The 24108-nt window shown below is 43.0% G+C and overlaps 1 pseudogene; it reads right to left on the bottom strand.

Annotated features, from left to right (window-relative positions):
- The window catches only part of LOC120988955, a 30413-nt pseudogene extending 22042 nt beyond the window's left edge, over positions 1–8371 (bottom strand).
- Between the last annotated feature and the right edge of the window lie 15737 nt (positions 8372–24108).

The raw sequence follows: 24108 nt of genomic DNA on the forward strand, positions 1-24108 counted from the left end.
TGTATTGAGATGTCACAGTGCATATTAACCCTGTACCGAGATGTCACAGTGCATATTAACCCTATACTAAGATGTCACAGTGCATATTAACCCTGTACTGAGATGTCACAGTGCATATTAACCCTGTACTGAGATGACACAGTGCATATTAACCCTATACTGAGATGTCACAGTGCATATTAACCCTGTACTGAGATGTCACAGTGCATATTAACCCTATACTGAGATGTCACAGTGCATATTAACCCTGTACTGAGATGTCACAGTGCATATTAACCCTGTACTGAGATGTCACAGTGCATATTAACCCTGTACTGAGATGTCACAGTGCATATTAACCCTATACTGAGATGTCACAGTGCATATTAACCCTATACTGAGATGTCACAGTGCATATTAACCCTATACTGAGATGTCACAGTGCATATTAACCCTGTACTGAGAGGTCACCGTGCATATTAACCCTGTACTGAGATGTCACAGTGCATATTAACCCTGTACTGAGATGTCACAGTGCATATTAACCCTGTACTGAGATGTCACAGTGCATATTAACCCTATACTGAGATGTCACAGTGCATAATAACCCTATACTGAGATGTCACAGTGCATATTAACCCTGTACCGAGATGTCACAGTGCATATTAACCCTGTACCGAGATGTCACAGTGCATATTAACCCTATACTGAGATATCACAATGCATATTAACCCTGTACCAAGATGTCACAGTGCATATTAACCCTATACTGAGATGTCACAGTGCATATTAACCCTATACTGAGATGTCACAGTGCATATTAACCCTGTACTGAGATGTCACAGTGCATATTAACCCCGGCTATACTGAGATGTCACAGTGCATATTAACCCTATACTGAGATGTCACAGTGCATATTAACCCTATACTGAGATATCACAATGCATATTAACCCTATACCGAGATGTCACAGTGCATATTAACCCTGTACTGAGATGTCACAGTGCATATTAACCCTGTACTGAGATGTCACAGTGCATATTAACCCTATACTGAGATGTCACAGTGCATATTAACCCTGTACTGAGATGTCACAGTGCATATTAACCCTATACTGAGATGTCACAGTGCATATTAACCCTGTACTGAGATGTCACAGTGCATATTAACCCTGTACTGAGATGTCACAGTGCATATTAACCCTATACTGAGATGTCACAGTGCATATTAACCCTGTACCGAGATGTCACAGTGCATATTAACCCTATACTGAGATGTCACAGTGCATATTAACCCTGTAATGAGATGTCACAGTGCATATTAACCCTATACTGAGATGTCACAGTGCATATTAACCCTATACTGAGATGTCACAGTGCATATTAACCCTGTACTGAGATGTCACAGTGCATATTAACCCTGGCTGCACTGAGATGTCACAGTGCATATTAACCCTATACTGAGATGTCACAGTGCATAATAACCCTATACTGAGATGTCACAGTGCATATTAACCCTATACTGAGATGTCACAGTGCATATTAACCCTATACTGAGATGTCACAGTGCATATTAACCCTGTACTGAGATGTCACAGTGCATATTAACCCTGTACTGAGATGTCACAGTGCATATTAACCCTGTACTGAGATGTCACAGTGCATATTAACCCTGTACTGAGATGTCACAGTGCATATTAACCCCGGCTATACTGAGATGTCACAGTGCATATTAACCCTATACTGAGATGTCACAGTGCATATTAACCCTGTACTGAGATGTCACAGTGCATATTAACCCTATACCGAGATGTCACAGTGCATATTAACCCTGTACTGAGATGTCACAGTGCATATTAACCCTGTACTGAGAGGTCACCGTGCATATTAACCCTGTACTGAGATGTCACAGTGCATATTAACCCTGTACTGAGATGTCACAGTGCATATTAACCCTATACTGAGATGTCACAGTGCATATTAACCCTATACTGAGATGTCACAGTGCATAATAACCCTATACTGAGATGTCACAGTACATATTAACCCCGGCTATACTGAGATGTCACAGTGCATATTAACCCTGTACCGAGATGTCACAGTGCATATTAACCCTATACTGAGATGTCACAGTGCATATTAACCCTGTATTGAGATGTCACAGTGCATATTAACCCTGTACCGAGATGTCACAGTGCATATTAACCCTATACTGAGATGTCACAGTGCATATTAACCCTGTACTGAGATGTCACAGTGCATATTAACCCTGTACTGAGATGTCACAGTGCATATTAACCCTATACTGAGATGTCACAGTGCATATTAACCCTGTACCGAGATGTCACAGTGCATATTAACCCTATACTGAGATGTCACAGTGCATATTAACCCTGTATTGAGATGTCACAGTGCATATTAACCCTGTACCGAGATGTCACAGTGCATATTAACCCTATACTGAGATGTCACAGTGCATATTAACCCTGTACTGAGATGTCACAGTGCATATTAACCCTGTACTGAGATGTCACAGTGCATATTAACCCTATACTGAGATGTCACAGTGCATATTAACCCTGTACTGAGATGTCACAGTGCATATTAACCCTGTACTGAGATGTCACAGTGCATATTAACCCTGTACTGAGATGTCACAGTGCATATTAACCCTATACTGAGATGTCACAGTGCATATTAACCCTGTACCGAGATGTCACAGTGCATATTAACCCTATACTGAGATGTCACAGTGCATATTAACCCTGTAATGAGATGTCACAGTGCATATTAACCCTATACTGAGATGTCACAGTGCATATTAACCCTATACTGAGATGTCACAGTGCATATTAACCCTGTACTGAGATGTCACAGTGCATAATAACCCTATACTGAGATGTCACAGTGCATATTAACCCTGTACTGAGATGTCACAGTGCATATTAACCCTATACTGAGATGTCACAGTGCATATTAACCCTGTACTGAGATGTCACAGTGCATATTAACCCTGTACTGAGAGGTCACCGTGCATATTAACCCTGTACTAAGATGTCACAGTGCATATTAACCCTGTACTGTGATGTCACAGTGCATATTAACCCTATACTGAGATGTCACAGTGCATATTAACCCTGTACTGTGATGTCACAGTGCATATTAACCTTATACTGAGATGTCACAGTGCATATTAACCCTATACTGAGATGTCACAGTGCATTTTAACCCTATACTGTGATGTCACAGTGCATATTAACCCTGTACTGAGATGTCACAGTGCATATTAACCCTGTACTGAGATGTCACAGTGCATATTAACCCTATACTGTGATGTCACAGTGCTTATTAACCCTATACTGAGATGTCACAGTGCTTATTAACCCTGTACTGAGAGGTCACCGTGCATATTAACCCTATACTGAGATGTCTCAGTGCATATTAACCCTGTACTGAGAGGTCACCGTGCATATTGACCCTGTACTGAGATGTCACAGTGCATATTAACCCTGTACTGAGATGTCACAGTGCATATTAACCCTGTACTGAGATGTCACAGTGCATATTAACTCTATACTGAGATGTCACAGTGCATATTAACCCTATACTGAGATGTCACAGTGCATATTAACCCTATACTGAGATGTCACAGTGCATATTAACCCTGTACTGAGAGGTCACCGTGCATATTAACCCTGTACTGAGATGTCACAGTGCATATTAACCCTGTACTGAGATGTCACAGTGCATATTAACCCTGTACTGAGATGTCACAGTGCATATTAACCCTATACTGAGATGTCACAGTGCATAATAACCCTATACTGAGATTTCACAGTACATATTAACCCCGGCTATACTGAGATGTCACAGTGCATATTAACCCTGTACCGAGATGTCACAGTGCATATTAACCCTATACTGAGATGTCACAGTGCATATTAACCCTGTACTGAGATGTCACAGTGCATATTAACCCTGTACCGAGATGTCACAGTGCATATTAACCCTGTACTGAGATGTCACAGTGCATATTAACCCTATACTGAGATGTCACAGTGCATATTAACCCTGTTCTGAGATGTCAAAGTGCATATTAACCCTATACTGAGATGTCACAGTGTATATTAACCCTGTACTGAGATGTCACAGTGCATATTAACCCTATACTGAGATGTCACAGTGCATATTAACCCTATACTGAGATGTCACAGTGCATATTAACCCTATACTGAGATGTCACAGTGCATAATAACCCTGTACTGAGATGTCACAGTGCATATTAACCCTGTACTGAGATGTCACAGTGCATATTAACCCCGGCTATACTGAGATGTCACAGTGCATATTAACCCTATACTGAGATGTCACAGTGCATATTAACCCTGTACTGAGATGTCACAGTGCATATTAACCCTGTACTGAGATGTCACAGTGCATATTAACCCTGTACTGAGATGTCACAGTGCATATTAACCCTGTACTGAGATGTCACAGTGCATATTAACCCCGGCTATACTGAGATGTCACAGTGCATATTAACCCTATACTGAGATGTCACAGTGCATATTAACCCTGTACTGAGATGTCACAGTGCATATTAACCCTGTACTGAGATGTCACAGTGCATATTAACCCTGTACTGAGATGTCACAGTGCATATTAACCCCGGCTATACTGAGATGTCACAGTGCATATTAACCCTATACTGAGATGTCACAGTGCATATTAACCCTGTACTTAGATGTCACAGTGCATATTAACCCTGTACTGAGATGTCACAGTGCATATTAACCCTGTACTGAGATGTCACAGTGCATATTAACCCCGGCTATGCTGAGATGTCACAGTGCATATTAACCCTATACTGAGATGTCACAGTGCATATTAACCCTGTACTGAGATGTCACAGTGCATATTAACCCTGTACTGAGATGTCACAGTGCATATTAACCCTATACTGAGATGTCACAGTGCATATTAACCCTGTACTGAGATGTCACAGTGCATATTAACCCTCTACTGAGATGTCACAGTGCATATTAACCCTGTACTGAGATGTCACAGTGCATATTAACCCTATACTGAGATGTCACAGTGCATATTAACCCTGTACTGAGATGTCACAGTGCATATTAACCCTGGCTGTACTGAGATGTCACAGTGCATATTAACCCTATACTGAGATGTCACAGTGCAGATTAACCCTGTACTGAGATGTCACAGTGCATATTAACCCTGTACTGAGATGTCACAGTGCATATTAACCCTATACTGAGATGTCACAGTGCATATTAACCCTATACTGAGATGTCACAGTGCATATTAACCCTGACTATACTGAGATGTCACAGTGCATATTAACCCTATACTGAGATGTCACAATGCATATTAACCCTGTACTGAGATGTCACAGTGCATATTAACCCTGTACTGAGATGTCACAGTGCATATTAACCCTATACTGAGATGTCACAGTGCATATTAACCCTATACTGAGATGTCACAGTGCATATTAACCCTGTACTGAGATGTCACAGTGCATATTAACCCTGTACTGAGATGTCACAGTGCATATTAACCCTGGGCTGAGATGTCACAGTGCATATTAACCCTGTACTGAGATGTCACAGTGCATATTAACCCTGTACTGAGATGTCACAGTGCATATTAACCCTATACTGAGATGTCACAGTGCATATTAACCTTGTACTGAGATGTCACAGTGCATATTAACCCTATACTGAGATGTCATAGTCATATTAACCCTGTACTGTGATGTCACAGTGCTTATTAACCCTATACTGAGATGTCACAGTGCATATTAACCCTGTACTGAGATGTCACAGGGCATATTAACCCCGGCTATACTGAGATGTCACAGTGCATATTAACCCTGTACTGAGATGTCACAGTGCATATTAACCCTATACTGAGATGTCACAGTGCATATTAACCCTGTACTGAGATGTCACAGTGCATATTAACCCTATACTGAGATGTCACAGTGCATATTAACCCTATACTGAGATGTCACAGTGCATATTAACCCTGTACTGTGATGTCACAGTGCATATTAACCATATACTGAGATGTCACAGTTCATAATAACCCTATACTGAGATGTCACAATGCATATTAACCCTATACTGAGATGTCACAGTGCATATTTACCCTATACTGAGATGTCACAGTGCATATTAACCCTGTACTGAGATGTCACAGTGCATATTAACCCTATACTGAGATGTCACAGTGCATATTAACCCTGTACTGTGATGTCACAGTGCATATTAACCCTATACTGTGATGTCACAGTGCATATTAACCCTGGCTATACTGAGATGTCACAGTGCATATTAACCCTGGCTATACTAAGATGTCACAGTGCATATTAACCCTGTACTGAGATGTCACAGTGCATATTAACCCTGGCTATACTGAGATGTCACAGTGCATATTAACCCTATACTGAGATGTAACAATGCATATTAACCCTGTACTGAGATGTCACAGTGCATATTAACCCTGGCTATACTGAGATAACACAGTGCATATTAACCCTGGGCTGGCTGTACTGTATGTGACATCACTGTGCATCTTAACCCTGTACTGACATGACAGTACAGGGTACACTGCAGTGGGCAGGGCACACACACCTTGGGCTTATATTCACTGGTCGGGCACCACTGTCTGTCTGTGGGCGGCAGCCAGACATGGACTGAGGTGAGGGCCCTGGCTCCTTCTTCTTCTCCCCTGCGTGGCTGCGCAGCGCTCTGGGGGTGGGGCTGGCAACGTTCAGAAGACATGCCTATGTGCTAGGGCAGACTGAGAACCCCTCAGGGCCCCTGGGAAAAATAGATCAAGGGCCCCCTTCCAGGCCCCACCCATGTTCTGCCTCCAGCCATGCCCATATACCGCCTCCACCCTGCGGTCGCACCGCGATCGTTACGCCCCTGATCCCATCACTACAGAAATACAGCACCACATACCTCTTACATCCAGTGACGCCTCATTTGATGTAGATGTTCTCTGTCCTCATCGTCTCCTTTCAGACCATTTTGTCGCCATTTTCCGTCTCTGCAGTTTGACAACAACAAAAATCTTAGTTTACTACTTTTCCATCATCCTCCCATCTTCTGGACAAATCATCCTACTACCCCCAATACTGTGCTGCCTAACTCCCAAATACTATACTGCAGAAACAGATAAACCCCCTGATAATACTAGTACCACACAGAGCCCCCCCATACAAAATACCCCTTCTTTGTGGCATCAGTAGAAGCCCCCATAGTGCCCCATAATAATGTGCCAGTATCAAGTGCCCCCCATAGATATCCCCCAATCATGTGCCAGTAACAAGTGCCTCTCTTCCCCCCATGTGCCAGTATCAAGTGCCCCCCATGTGCCAGTATCAAGTGCCCCCCATATGCCAGTAACAAGTGCCTCTCTCCCCCCATGTGCCAGTAACAAGTGCCTCTCTCCCCCCATGTGCCATTAACAAGTGCCTCTCTCTCCCCCATGTGCCAGTAACAAGTGCCTTTCCCCCCCATGTGCCAGTAACAAGTGCCCCTCCCCCCATTTGCCAGTAACAAGTGCCTCTCTTCCCCTCATGTGCCAGTATCAAGTGCCCCCCATGTGCCAGTATCAAGTGCCCCCCATATGCCAGTATCAAGTGCCCACCCATGTGCCAGTATCAAGTGCTTCTCTCCTTCCCTCCCCATATGCCAGTATCAAGTGCCCCCATGTGCCAGTATAAAGTGCCTCTCTCCTCCCCCCCATGTGCCAGTATCAAGTGCCTCTCTCCTTTTTCCCCTCCCCCATGTGCCAGTAACAGATAGTCCGAAAAACAAAAACACTTTTACTTACCTCCGCTGCGATGCAGGCCTCTTCTGGCCTGTGTCCCACGCTGTACGGCTCAGGCGGCGCAATGACGTCATTGCTCTGCATGAACCGGCCTCTGATAGGCTGCGGGCCTTGTGTTGGCAGTCTATCAGAGGAACAGGGAAGGGAGACACCTCTCCCTCCCCTGCCCCACAGCACTTCCATCTGTATCGCTGTCCAATGGAAGCGTTCATCTCCCTGTGACCTGCTGCCGCCGCGGGCCCCCTTCCCAGCCGGGCCCTCGGACCACGTCCGAAGTGCCCGACCGCTCAGTCCGCCCTGCTGCCAATAATTGTTTTTGCGGCGGTGTCGGGTGGGAGCCAGAGCGAGGCCCCCACCAGCGCGAGGCCTTAGGCGGTGGCCTAAGTGTCCTAATGGAAGAGCCGCCTCTGCAGCTCACTACCTGCCTTACAGCTGTCACCACTCACCGTCCCTCCATGTTTGATTACGATTTTCTTAGCCCGCAGTATGCTGCGATTCAGCCTCTTCTTTTTCTTTTCTCCAGTCATGGTGAGCTCAGGCCCGTCATCCCGACAACGGGAATGACTACGGTACCAGGCCCTCACAGCTCACCGGGCCACACTAACATGGAAACGGAGGCTCCCTCCGCTACATTATATTTTTTTTCTTTTTTTTTTATTAGTAAAAAAGACATATACAACCCATTATATTTTACAATATGAAATATTTTCAATTCCCCATAATCACCCATTTCCCAGCCCACCCTACCCTTGCGATGTGTCTTAAAAACCCTCCATGATCCCACTCAGACAACAATAGTAGAAACATACAATGGGGGGCGAGAAGGATTAAGGCTTCCAGGCCTCCCATATCTTAGTCCACTACTCCTGTCTATTACTTTGCCTATATAGGACATTCTCATAGTTTTTTGCCCTATTAACCAGATTTATCCAAGTATTCAAATTTGGAACATCTCGTGAGAACCAAACTCGACTAAGGGTCCATTCACAAGTCCGCAGTGTTTTGCTGATCCGCAAAACACCGGGCCGGCACCCCAATAGAAATGCCTATTTTTGTCCGCAGCTGCGGACAAGAATAGTATATGTTCTATTTTTTTGGCGGAGCCACGGACCGGAAATGCAGATGCGGACAGAACACTGTGTGCTGTCCATTGTGTGCTGTCCGCATGTTTTCCGTCCCCATTGAAAATAAATGGGTCCGCACCCGTTCAGCATAATTGCGGAACTGATCCGAACCCAAAGTGTGGACGTCTGAATGGAGCCTTATCAGAAGTCTAGCTAAGAACAATATCCTATTCAAAAGAATCTTCCTATACTTATGGCAATTTACCTTAGAGAGATCACTCAATACGCAACATTCAACCATAAATGGAATCGGGAGTCTCAATTTCTGATTAATAAAGTTATTAAAGGGATTCTGTCATCCGGATTTTAGCTACAGAGCTGTTCACATCATCACATCAGTCTCCTCGATTGAGTTTAAAATATACTACTTCTGGCTAAGAAAAAAAAAAACTAAAACAAAAAAAATACAGCCACAAAATTGGATATTTTTAAAAGCATCCTAAAATCTAATTGTGAGAGGTACACACCTTATGGGAATAAAAGGTTAAGGAACAAGAAGAAACCAATGTGGATAAGTAGAACTGTAAAGAAAGCAATAAATGACAAAATGAAAGCATTTAAATCACTAAAACAGGAGGGAAGCACGGAAGCACTGAAAAACTATTAGGGAAAAAATTGAATATGTAAAAAACTAATAAAAGCAGCCAAACTAAAGACCGAGAGATTAATTGCCAAAGAGAGCAAAACTAACCCAAAAATGATTCATTTACATAAATGTAACGTAAAAAGTATAAATCTGAAGGTGTCGGCCCTCTACAGAGTAATGAGGGGGGAGTCGCAGAGAGCGATGAGGAGAAAACAAAGCTATTAAAAAATTTTTTTCTCCACTGTATTCACTGAAAAAAATAAACACTGTCAGATGAAATGCAGAATGTAAAAGTTAATTCCCCATTAAAAGTGTCCTGTCTGACCCAGAAAGAAGTACAGCGGCGTCTTAAAAAGATTAAAATAGACAAATCGCCAGGACCAGATGGCATACACGCCCGTATCCTAAGAGAATTAAGTAATGTCATAGCCAAACCCTTATTTCTGATATTTGCGGACTCTATACTGACAGGGAGTGTTCCACAGGATTGGCGCATAGCAAATGTGGTGCCAATATTCAAAAAGGGTAGAAAAACAGAGCCGGGAAACTATAGGCCGGTAAGTTTAACATCTGTCGTGGGTAAACTGTTTGAAGGTTTTCTAAGAGATGCTATATTGGAGTATGTCAATGAAAATAAGCAAATAACGCCATATCAGCATGGCTTCATGAGGGATCGGTCATGTCAAACTAATTTAATCAGTTTCTATGAGGAAGCAAGTTCGTGACTTGACAGTGGTGAATCAATGGATGTCGTATATCTGGACTTCTCCAAAGCATTTGACACTGTACCGCATAAAAGGTTAGTATATAAAATGAGAATGCTCGGACTGGGAGAAAACGTCTGTATGTGGGTAAGTAACTGGCTCAATGATAGAAAACAGAGGGTGGTTATTAACAGTACACACTCAGATTGGGTCACTGTCACTAGTGGAGTACCTCAGGTGTCAGTACTGGAGGGGTCACTGTCACTAGTGGGGTACCTCAGGGGTCAGTATTGGGCCCTATTCTCTTCAATATATTTATTAATGATCTTGTAGAAGGCTTGCATAGTAAAATATTTTTTTTTGCAGATGACACTAAACTGTGTAAAGTAATTAACACCAGAAGAGGACAGTATACTACTACAGAGCGATCTGGATAGAGTAGAGGCTTTGGCAGAGAAGTGGCAAATGAGATTTAACACTAGTGATAAACGAACATCGGCCGGGACAATTCGCGTTCGCGCGTTCGCAATCAAATGTTCGCGAACCGCGCGTTTGCAGCGGGCCCCATTGACTTTAATGGCAGGCGAACCTGAAAAACCTCAGGTCATATTTGCAGCCACCACGGGAGTACAGGCCCAAAAAAGTAGGCATTCACCTGACAGAAAAGAACTTGTGATGATGTGGCTGGAGATACATTAGGCAGTTACTGGCTAAAAATTTTACTGTAGGCCAGTACAGGCCCCAAAAATTTGGCATTCACCTGACAGAAAATAACTTATGATTATGTGGCTGGAGGTACATTAGGCGGTCACTGGATACAAATTTTACTGTAGGCCAGTACAGGCCCCAGAAATTAGGCATTCACCTGACAGAAAAGGCCTTTTATGCCGCTGTAGATACAGAAGCCAAGGACCATTCTTTGTTCTGGGTGGTGGTGGATATGTGTGGACTGGCATGAGGAAATTCAATTACACGTGGTCGTCACAGGTGTTGAATTCCTCCGAGATCCATGCCTCATTCATTTTTAGAAATGTGAGGTAGTCCACACTGTCGTGAGCTAGGCGAGTGCGCTTATCGGTCACGATCCACCCTGCTGCGCTGAACGTCCTTTAAGACAGGACACTCGACGAAGGGCAAGCCAAGAGTTCCATGGCAAATTGTGCCAGCTCTGGCCACAGGTCAAGCCTGCACACCCAGTAGTCCAGGGGTTCCTCGCTTCTCATAGTGTCCACATCGGCCGTTAACCCGATGTAGTCGGACACCTGTCGGTCTAGGCGTTCCCTGAGGCTGGATCTGGAGGGCGGCTGTCGATGGGTTGGCTGCAAGAATGATCTCATATCCGAAGTGACCAACACATCTTCAAACCGCCCTCTTCTTGCAGGCGTGGTAGGATTGGTACCCGCACCTGTTTCGCTGTGGGTGGAAATTCCTCTGCCAGTGCCCACAACAGCAGAATGCAGCATCTCTCTCAGCAAGGCCTAGAAATGCTGCATTCTGCCAGCCCTCTGTGATGCTGGTAACATGTCCGCCATTTTGTGTTTGTACCGGGGGTCTACATACGTTGCCACCCAGTACTGGTCCTTGCCCTTCATGCTTTTTATACGGGGGTCCCTCTTCAAACACTGGAGCATGAAGGCCCTCATTTGCACTAAATTGGAAGCGGTGGAGCTCCCTGGCTCCTGCTCATCGCCCAGGAGAATGTCGTCCTCGGTCTCCTCCCCCTAGCCATGGACAACACCAGGGATCCCCAAAAAGTTTGAAGTCCCCCTCAAAGCCTGCTCTTCTTGCTCCTCCTCCCCCAGCCACCATCCGCCTCTGACACCTCTTCAGACTCCTGCTGACTTGTCTCAGATGGAGTAGCCCCCCTGGGAATTCATTAATCTTCCTCATCTTCCTGCTCGCTCCAGAAAGAAGCGTAAGGTACGATGTCACTGATGGTGCCCTGGCTGCGACTGACCAGTTTGGTGATCTCATCAAATGGCCGCAGAAGTCTGCATGCGTCGCGCATGAGCAGCCACTGGCGCGGTGAAAAGAAACCAAGCTCCCCAGAACCTGTCCTGCTGCATAGTTCGTACAGGTAGTCGTTAACAGCAAGTTGCTGCTGGAGCAGCCTATCAAGCATATACAAGGTGGAGTTCCAGCGCGTCGGACTGTCACAAATCAGACGTCCGACGGACAGGTGGTGTCACCGCTGAACGTCAGCAAGGCGAGCCATGGCCGTGTGAGATTGTCACCGCCAGTTCTGTGAGAAGGTCTGGCAGACGTCCTTCTCTACCTCTTGCATGACTTTCTTTGTTTTGGTTTCACTTTGTCATCTCCTTTCCTTCTCCCAGGTGTCACCTATTTAGACTAATCGTCTCCCTTTATATTCTCTCCCATTCTGCCTCACTTTGCGGTTTATACTACTTCCTGGATGAAGTGTTCACTGCTGGAGGCTGCTGCTGCTGTTTGCTCAGATAAGTCTTTTAATGTATTGTGTTTCCTTGCTGGCTTGATTCTAGGTGACCCTGACTCCGTCCGTATTAAGTGCAGGGAGCCGGTGGTCGTGTCCCCTCACTATTATAGGGTTTTCAGGTGTCACACAGTCATATGTACATGGGCATGCAATCGTCTACCATTGAGACCTTTGCATGGGCATAGCAGTCAGGGAGAGCTCTTAGGGTTTTATAGGGCTCACCTATATGCTCCTTAGTTTGGGATCAAGCCAGTCAGACGTTTATTCATAAGTTCCAGCTATCTGCAACATCATCCGTGACAGAGATCTTCTAAAATGAGATTTTCCTGGCCTGCCGCAAGATGTCCTGGACCCCGGGGTATTTGGCAATGAATCGCTGCACGACTAAGTTCAGGACGTGTGCCATGCACGGCACGTGTGTCATTTTGCCCTGTTTCAGTGCGCTCAGCAGATTGGTACTGTTGTCGCACACCACTTTACTAACTGGCAAATTAAGTGGGGTTAGCCACTGATCGGCCTGTGACTGCAGAGCTGAAAGGAGTGCAGGACCGGTGTGGCTCTTGGCTTCCAGGCACAACATCCGCAGCACAGCATGGCAACGTCTCACCTGGGACGTCGAATAGGTTCTGGGGAGCTTGGGGGGTGCTGCGGAAGAGGCGGTAGCAGTGGAAAAGGAGGAGTCAGCCGAGGAGGAGACAGAGGATGGAGGAGGAGGAGGAGAAGAAGAGGCAGGCCTGCATGCAATCCTTGGTGGTAACACCAAATCCACACGGGTGCCACGGGTTACATGCTTGACAGCCGTCAGAAGGTTTAACCAGTGGGCAGTAAAAGTTATGTACCTTCCCTGCCCATGTTTGCTAGACCACGTGTCTGTGGTCAGATGTAGAGATGGCCTTGCGGTTCGCCCGGTGTTCGTTTCGTGGCAAACTTTGCTCGTTCGCGATTCGCCGAATGGGCGAACATATGGCGATGTCCGCCGGCGCCATATTCTTTTACATTGTGAAGAACTTTGACCCATGACACATCCATCAGGTGGAACAGGACCGCCAATTGAGACGTTTTAGCACATAGACATACCCCCTACCCTATAAATAAACCTGATATGGCAGCCATTTTACATTCTGTCTTTTGCCAGTGTAGGGAGAGGTTGCTGTGTGGAGCAGGGACAGACTGTTAGGGACACCAAACACTAACTAATAGGGCCACAAAAGTCCTTTTAACGGACTGGTATAGGTGTGCTATCGATAGGTGTGACTTACTGAGGGGTGTGATATACTTATATTATACTTTCTAACATAGAAAGTATATTATAGTGCATTTGTATTGTGCAGCAGTTGTGTGCGGTTCTGTTGCGATACCGCAGCTATATAGAGGGACAAGCGCTATTGGAACAAATAATTTCTACTGGTGTAAATTAACAGTTGCACCTCCAAAAAACTGATTGAAGCAGGGGTGCTATATACCAATAATATACTTTCTATATTGTGCATTTGGATAGTGCAGCATTTGTGTTATCGAATTTCAACTATTATCATTAGGTTTTTTTTTCCTGAGGGGGGATTTTGTTAGCCATGTTTTTAATCCAATTTTATATTTTTAGTTCTTTTAAACATATGTATTTGACCTGTATTTGTACTGGCCTGCAGTAAAATTGATATCCACTGACCGTCTAATATACCGCCGGCCACATAATCACTTGATCTTCTCTGTACGGTGAATGCCTAATGTTTGGGGCCTGTAGTCCAGTGGCCTACAGTACAATTTTTATCCATTGACCGCATAATGTACCTTGAGCCACATAATCAGAATTTCTTTTATGTCAGGTGAATGCCTAATTTTTAAGGCCCGTACTCCTGTGGCCTAAATTTTAATTTTTCTAGGCTTCAACAGGGCACATTTCAGAGAATTCCCCTTTAGGATGCATTAAAATGTCCCCTGATTAAGATACATATTTTTTGTTGGAATTTTTGTCAGTATGTCACTGTCCATGTTGTGGGACTATTTGTACACTTCTACTAAGTATTTGGTGGCTGAAAATATGACCTGAAGGTTTTTCAGGTTCCCCTGCCATTAAAGTGAATGGGGCCCACCGTGAACTTGCAGTTCGAACATTTGATGTTCGTCCATCACTAGTCAGATATATCTTGGCACCGACACTGTGTGCCAGAGATATATTCACTAGCCGCTGAACATGGCCATATAGCTCTGGGACGCCCTTCTGGGAGAAATATTTCCTTCCGGGGACCTTCCATTGCGGTGTGCCAATGGCCACAAATTTTCTACAGGCCTCCGAGTCCACCAGTTTATATGGCAGTAGTTGGAGGGCTAGCAGTTCCGACAAGCCAGCGGTCAGCCATTGGGCACTGGGGTTATCCGGTGTCATCAACTTTTTACGCTCGAACATTTGGGCCACAGAAGCCTGCCTTCTGCCAGATGAACGCGACAACGGCACGGTGGAAGGTGGAGTGGAGGACAAATGGGAGGAGAGAGGAGAAGGAGAAGAGGCAGGACGTGGAGCGCCGGGAGTGTGGCTTTGTGGGTTCTGACGGTGTTTCTCCCACTGGGCTCGGTGATGGGAGGCCAGGGGCCTTCTTAAGGCGGTCGTCCCTAGGTGAGTGTTCGGCTTACCGCGACTTATGCGTTGACAGCACAGGCTGCAGATGGCAACACTATTATCAGCAGCTGACACTTTTAAAAAAGCCCACACTGCGGATCCATGTGCCGGCGTCCTGGGAGCACCAGATGTGACTGTGCATGGTGGATGGCTCGCTCCAGATACATTTGCAGTCTGCTTTTTGCCTCCTGTGACCTGTAAGCTCTGCCTCCTTCAGAGAGTGAGGAGGGTGCAGATACAGAGGATGAGGAGAGTGCAAAAGCGGAAGGGTGAGTGAGCCACTCAACCAAGTCTGGTGCGCCCTTTGACGTAATCGCACGCACCTTCTGCAACTTCCCACTTAGGCCCTGGCCTGGTCATCTGCCCAACCCCTACCACCCCTGCGGAACGGTCTGCCTCTTCCTCTGCCTGTTATTTTCAAAATGACCCTGTGACAAAGTCCCTATAGATGAGCAGTATTTGAGGAAGCAGGTGTCTCGCAGGCCTCAATCAATATTTGGTGGAAGCAGGTATATAAAACCCCTCAATTATTTTTTGGGGCCACAACAGTTATATCACACCACCCTGTTTATTTAGGGCAACAGGTATATCGCAGCCCTCAATCAGTATTTTGTGGAAGAAGGTATATCACACCCCTCAATCCGTTTTTTTGGGGGCAACAGGTATATCTCACCCGCTGCAATTATTTGTTCCAATAATGTTTGTCCCTCTATATAGCTGCGGTATCGCAGCAGAACCGCACACAACTGCTGCACAATACAAATGCACTATAATATACTTTTCTATAGTAGAAAGTATATTATAAGTATATTACACCCCTCTGTGTATCACACCTATCGATAGCCCACCTATACCAGTCCATATAAGGACTTTTGTGGCCCTATTAGATAGTGTTTGGTGTCCCTAACAGTCTGTCCCTGCTCCACACAGCAACCTCTCCCTACACTGGCAAAAGACTGAATGTAAAATGGCGGCCAGATCGGGCTCTTTAATAGGGTGGGGGGTTCGTCCATGTGCTGAAACTTCAATTGGCTGTCCTGTACCACCTGTTTGATGAGTCATGGGTCAAAGTTTGGCGCAATGCAAAAGAATATGGCGCCGGCGGACATCGCCATATGTTCGCATGTTCGGCGAATCGTGAATGCGAAAAGTTCGCTGCGAAACGACCACTGGGCGAACCGCAAGGCCATCTCTATTTAACACTGACAAATGTAAAGTTATGCACATGGGAAGGAATAATGCAAGTCACCCGTACATACTAAATGGTAAAACACTCGGTAACACTGACATGGAAAAGGATCTAGGAATTTTAATAAACAGCAAATTAAACTGTAGAAACCAGTGTCAGGCAGCTGCTGCCAAGGCCAACAAGATAATGGGTTGCATCAGAAGGGGCATAGATGCCCGTGATGAGAACATATTCCTACCACTTTACAAATCATTAGTCAGACCACACATGGAGTACTGTGTACAGTTCTGGGCTCCTGTGAACAAGGCAGACATAGCAGAGCTGGAGAGGGTCCAGAGGAGGGCAACTAAAGTAATAACTGGAATGGGGCAACTACAGTACCCTGAAAGATTATCAAAATTAGGGTTATTCACTTTAGAAAAAAGACGACTGAGGGGAGATCTAATTACTATGTATAAATATATCAGGGTCCAGTACAGAGATCTCTCCCATCATCTATTTATCCCCAGGACTGTGACGAGGGGACATCCTCTGCGTCTGGAGGAAAGAAGGTTTGTACACAAACATAGAAGAGGATTCTTTACGGTAAGAGCAGTGAGACTATGGGGCTCTCTGCCTGAGGAGGTGGTGATGGTGAGTACAATAAAGGAATTCAAGAGGGGCCTGGATGTATTTCTGGAGTGTAATAATATTACAGGCTATAGCTACTAGAGAGGGGTCGTTGATCCAGGGAGTTATTCTGATTGCCTGATTGGAGTCGGGAAGGAATTTTTATTCCCCTAAAGTGGAGAAAATTGGCTTCTACCTCACAGGGTTTTTTTGCCTTCCTCTGGATCAACTTGCAGGATAACAGGCCGAACTGGATGGACAGATGTCTTCTCAGCCTTATGTACTATGTTACTATATTACTAGTCTTACCCCATATGTCTTGTCATTTATGCTAAAAATCGCTTTTATTCATCTGCAAATTACCTCTCTCAGGAGCCCAAGGGGCTGTTCCTCTGGGAGGGACAGTTGGAGCCCAGCCGCGCCCATTATCTCGGAGTCCAGCACCGCCCCGCTGTTAATTATTCACTCCTTTACTCGCTGACTTTTATTTTTTTAGTGCGCCGTAATCTCACGCATGCCCCCTCAATCCGCTCGTCTGGACTAGCGTGGTGTCCTGGCAGCAGCCTCACCGAACCAGGCGCGCATGCGCCAGCTGTCTGCGCACTTCGCTCGACCCGGAAAGGAAGACATGCATCAAGGTGTTTGGGCACTGTCACATGGGCTATGGCACTGGCATAGAGACATGCATCAAGGTGTTTGGGCACTGTCACATGGGCTATGGCGGTGGCACAGAGATATGTATCAAAGTGTTTGGGCAATATTACATGGACTCTGGGGAGGTGGTGGTGGTGGCACAGAGATAGGGATCAAGGTGTGGGGGTATTGTCACAAGTATTCGAGGGGTGGCACAAGGACATGAATCACGTTACTTCTACAGTACATAGACAGTGTCTTCAAAGTTTGAGATAGTATTGTGGGTCAAACAACTATTGTAAGACAATATAATTTCAAAATTGTTCATAATAGTTTGAGAAAGCTTGACAAAAATAACTTTTATTTGTCTTGTTATTGCATTTTTAATTTTTTTTATTTCATTAAGATAGAAGTGCTAGTAGATTTTGAAAACGGTAACTTAATTATAAAAATAAAAATGGACAAATTAAAGTTTCCTATGTTATGTTTGGTAGTTATATATCGCACAGGTTGACCTGAAACGGATTATGCATCTGCTATTTATTTCTCTGTCCCATATAACCACTGGATTGGGTAAAATTTTCCTCCGTAACAACCCATTTTTAAGCCAAAATGAATGATGGATTCCGTTTGGTGAAGAGAGGTAATAATGGAAAAGACTATTTCGGCCATATATTTGCCATAATTGGAAGGTAAAGTCTACAATATAGTGTATTTCACGTTTACGGAATTTCTTCTAATTTAATTATATTTTTCTTTTCTCTATTTCAAAAATGCCGTCGTACATAATACATAGGCGTCTTAGCAAATCTGGAAAAAAAGGTCAAAATGAAGATATCCAATTACACCGTTTCCCAAAAGATCTCACAAGGATAACTTTGTGGTTACAAAGTATGAATCAGACGTTTGAAGATCATCCTGGTTTGGCACAGAGGATATTTGAAGGAAGCCAGCAAAACAAATATTGTATTTGCTCGAAACACTTTACCACAGAATCTTATATTATCAATGTGGGCGGCCGAACTCTGAGGCCTGAAGCTGTTCCAACTATATTTCCACTGGTTGAAGTGGAAGGAGAAAGAAAAAATACAGGAAAACTTACAAAAAATTCAACCCTTAACTCGTAAGCGTCCATTTAATAAAAACACAACAATAATGGACTTAGAGGAAAATGTTCCTAGTGTGGCTGAAGACATTTGTGAACAGAATACCCAAATTACACAGTTTGCGGATACAGGTCCCCAAACAGAGTTGTCACTACTGAATGTAGTTGTTGCCATGACCGATGGAGCAGTAATCCTTCATGATCTTAGTGAACAATTTGAAACCCCTGGTAAGTACTATAAAGAACCTATGCAATCAACCCCACTGGAAATGATGATACCAACCAGTGCAACTACCAAGAACTTTTTGGATTCTCCACTCAAGAAAAGACCAAATCTGAATATTGTAGAAGAAATTACTCATGAAGAAGAAATTACTATAGAAGGAATTGAGCCACTTTCTCCAATCCCTTATAACCAAGTCGTAGAAGAAAATAATTGTGAAGATTCAACCAAAAATGTTTCTGAAATTCTAACTGCTAAAGATGATGAAAGCTACGCTCCAGAAATGCTTAGTTTGGTTACTTCGGACCTCCATGAATGTGCTTCACTTTTTCCTGACCTCAGGAAGCTTCCACCGTTATCTTTCGAAACAAACGAGGAACTCACCATTGTCAATGATAGAAAATTCCTTGTTTTCGAGTCGTGTTTGGACAATCTCATCCTAAAAGTTAAGTGTCAACATAAAGAAGATTGCAATTACATGGTTGACAGCTTCAAGAAAAGAATAGAAGGTACATACTGTAAAATTACCGGAAAATGTTATCAAGGCCACACATTTACTATATTCGAGACTCAGCCAAGAGTTGGTAGGTATTGTGCCGGTAATGTTCTAACCGCAGCAGCAATTGTTTTCAGTGGCCAAAATTTTATGAAAACTAAAGAATTTTTAAATATATTGGGCATGGTAATTTTCAGTGAAAAAAACATACTACATATATCAAAGTCTATTCCTTTTTCCAGCTATTCATAAGGCTTGGAAAGCTGAAAAAGAAGAAATGCAAGCATCCATGCTAAGCAGACCATTGTGTGTTGCAGGAGACGGACAGTGTGACAGCCCCGGTCACTGCGCAAAGTATTGTGTTTACACCATAACGAACACACTTAACGACAGGGTTTCAAAGAACACAGTGTGCCTCTTCTGTTGCAATGGAAAAATTGGGATTAGAGACTGTAATGGACAGAATCATCGCCTCAGGTTCCAAAATAAAGATCTTTGCTTCGGACCGTCATGTGAGTATAAGAAAGAAGATGCGTACAGACTACTCAACGATAAACCATCAATTTGATGTCTGCCACTTTGCTAAATCCATCAAGAAGAAGCTTCATAATGCCAGCAAACTGAAGTTCTGGGAAGAGATCACACCATGGGTGGATAAGATCGCATGACACTTTTGGTGGTGTGTGAAGACCTGCGACAACAATCCTGATTTACTGCAAGAAAAATGGCTCTCCCTGCTACATCACATCGTTGACCTGCACCAGTGGGATGGAAGACTTTATAGTGAGCGCAAGCACGGTCCCCTCGAAGAAAAGGATGAAGACAAAATCATCTGGCTGTCAAAAGAAAAAACATCATATAAAAATATAATAAAGATAGTTTCCAGTGATGTTCTACTAAAGGACTTGCCTCATTTATTTCACAACTGCCACACCGGTCTATTCGAAAATTTCCATAGTCTGGCACTGAAATTCCGTTCAAAGCGCATGCATTTTGGAATTGATGCAACGGAGGCCCGAACTAAACTTGCCGCAATATCTCATAACCACAATGTTGGAGGACAGCAAGCAATTGTGCATGTGCCCCGTACAGATACAGAAATAGTGGGAGCAAAGCATACTAGAGTCATTCTTCCCAAAGGAAACTCCCGGTGGATCATTCGAAACATATATGAAAAGGTGTCTGTGAAATTTATGGAAGGCATTTGTGTGGATGTGCTTAAAATCTGCAAAGGATCCTTGCAATCTGATTGGAAGTCAAGAGCTCCCAACCTCCCACACAATATAGCAAACATGGAAAAACCGACCAAGGAAGACGTAAAGAGGCAACAAGTTAGTCGATATCGAGCGACTGCAACCCCAACGGTGTGACTTTTAAGATAGGTATAATCCATTTCATCGATCAGTTTTTAATGTTCTAATCGTTAGTTTACCATGTTATGTGTTTTTATTTTTTTTGCCAAAACGTTTAGCTGAAGAACACTAACAGTTATTTTATGCTGATACTCTGCAAACCAGACAGTATTAGGAAAAAATTGAAAGATATTTTTTCTGAAAAGTGGAAGAAATGATTATTTCGTTGTGTATAAATATATATATTTGTTTCTTTTAACAGGACGGCGCAAGAGGTCCAGATCATTTCTAATGATCTTCTGAGATTTATTTACCAGACTGTTTATTTTGGTTCCTAAACTTAAATTTTACTCAGTTTAACGACTTTTATTTCTGTTAACAAAATATCCAAAAATATAAATAACGATCAATAGAAAGATATAATCTAATACTGTACCGCATTAACTGATATTTTCTAAAGTCTAACAACATTAGATTAGCTAATATATGTAAATGTATTCGATTTATACAAGATATTTAATTAACCTACCTTAGTTTTAGTTTCATTTTTATTTTTGGTGGTTTTGCCGTTTTACAGAAATGTTTCCAAATTTATAAAGGGATATTTTCATATTTGTAATGTTTAATTTAATTTTTTTAATATAACGAAAACCTGCTAAATTCCTGTATTTTTTGTACAATACAAAAAAATGTCAATTCTAAGTAAGTAATGGAAAAGTATTGCAGGCTAGCAGATTTGAGTAGACCATATATCGATGTGTATTTTTTATTGGTTACCCTGAATAAATATGTGACAAATCCGGGGTAGGGTTAAAAAGAAAAACAACTGGAGATTGTGTTTTTTTTTAACTATATCTGACCAGTGTCGCTTTATGTGGTGATAACTTTAAAACGATTTGACTTATCCAGGCCATTCTGAGATTGTATTTTCGTCACATATTGTACTTCATGACACTGGTAAAATGGAGTCAAGAAAATTCATTTTTATTTATAAAAAATACCCAAATTGCCCAAAAATTTAAAAAATTAGCAAATTTCCAAGTTTCAATTTCTCTACATCTATAATACATAGTAATACCTACAAAAATAGTTATTACTTTACATTCCCCATATGTCTACTTCATGTTTGGATCATTTTGGGAATGTAATTTTATATTTTGGGGATGTTACAAGGCTTAGAAGTTTAGAAGCAAATCTTGAAATCTTTCAGAAATTTTCAAAAACCCATTTTTCAAGGACCAGTTCAGGTCTGAGGTCACTTTGTGAGGCTTACATAATAGAAACCACCCAAAAATGACCCCATTATAGAAACTACACCTCTCAAGGTATTCAAAACTGATTTTACAAACTTTTTTAACCCTTTAGGTGTTCCACAAGAATTAATGGAAAATAGAGATACAATTTTAAAAAAAATTGGCAGATTTTCCATTTTAATAATTTTTTTCCTGTTAAAAAGCAAGGGTTAACAGCCAAACAAAACTCAATATTTATGGCTCTGATTCTGTAGTTTACAGAAACACCCCATATGTGGTCGTAAACTGCTGTACGGGCACACGGCAGTGCGCAGAAGGAAAGGAATGCCATACGGTTTTTGGAAGGCAGATTTTGCTGGACTGGTTTTTTGACACCATGTCCCATTTGAAGCCCCCCTGATGCACCCCTAGAGTAGAAACTCCAAAAAAGTGACCCCATTCTAGAAACTACACCCCTCAAGGTATTCAAAACTGATTTTACAAACTTTGTTAACCCTTTAGGTGTTCCACAAGAATTAATGGAAAATAGAGATACAATTTAAAAATTTCACTTTTTTGGCAGATTTTCCATTTTAATATTTTTTTTCCAGTTACAAAGCAAGGGTTAACAGCCAAACAAAATTTAATATTTATGGCTCTGATTCTGTAGTTTACAGAAACACCCCATATGTGGTCGTAAACCGCTGTATGGGCACACGGCAGGGAGCAGAAGGAAAGGAATGCCACATGGTTTTTGTAAGGCAGATTTTGCTGGACTGTTTTTTTGACACCATGTCCCCATTGAAGCCCCCATGATGCACCCCTAGAGTAGAAACTATGGGATAAGGTGGCAGTATTGTTGGTACTATTTTAGGGTACATATGATTTTTGGTTGTTCTATATTACACTTTTTGTGAGGCAAGGTAACAAGAAATAGCTGTTTTGGCACCGTTTTTATTTTTTGTTATTTACAACATTCATCTGAAAGGTTACATCATGTGGTATTTTTATAGAACAGGTTGTCACGGACGTGGCGATACCTAATATGTATACTTTTTTTATTTATGTAAGTTTTACACAATGATTTAATTTTTGAAACCAAGAAAATCATGTTTTAGTGTTTCCATAGTCTGAGAGCCATATTTTTTTCAGTTTTTGGGCGATTATCTTGGGTAGGGTATGATTTTTGCGGGATGAGATGACGGTTTGATTGGCACTATTTTGGGGTGCGTGTGAATTTTTGATCGCTTGCTATTACACTTTTTGTGATGTAAGGTGACCAAAAATAGCTTTTTTTTACACCGTTTGTTTTTTTACGGTATTCACCTGAGGGGCTAGGTCATGTGATATTTTTATAGAGCAAGTTGTTACGGAAGCGGCGATACCTAATATGTCAACTTTTTTTTATTTATGTAAGTTTTACACAATACCAGCTTTTTTAAAACAAAAAAAATGATGTTTTAGTGTCTCCATAGTCTGAGAGCCATAGTTTTTTTTTTTTTTTTTGGGCGATTGTCTCATGTAGGGGCTGATTTTTTGCGGGATGAGGTGACGGTTATTGGTACTATTTTGGTGGGCATACACCTTTTTGATCGCTTGCTGTTGTACTTTTTGTGATTTTTGTTTATTTTTACTTGAAACTTAAATTTTGTGGGGGGAAAACTTTATTTTTTCAACTTTTTTTTCAGTTTATTTTTTGTCCCACTTTGGGACTTCAACTTTTGGGGGTCTAACCCTTTACAATGCATTCCAATACTTCTGTATTAGAATGCATTGGCTGTATGAGTAATACAGTGAGTATTACTCATACAGCTTCCGGCCTGTGAGATCCAGGGAGCTAGATCTCACAGGCTCGTCACCGGGAGGCATCGTGCTGCCTTCCATGCCATCGGGTCCCCCCTACAGCCCCACGGGGACCCGATGGCACCGCCGCCAGCCGCCG

The sequence above is a fragment of the Bufo bufo genome, chromosome 1, assembly GCF_905171765.1.
Source record: "Bufo bufo chromosome 1, aBufBuf1.1, whole genome shotgun sequence".
Lineage (NCBI taxonomy): Eukaryota > Metazoa > Chordata > Amphibia > Anura > Bufonidae > Bufo > Bufo bufo.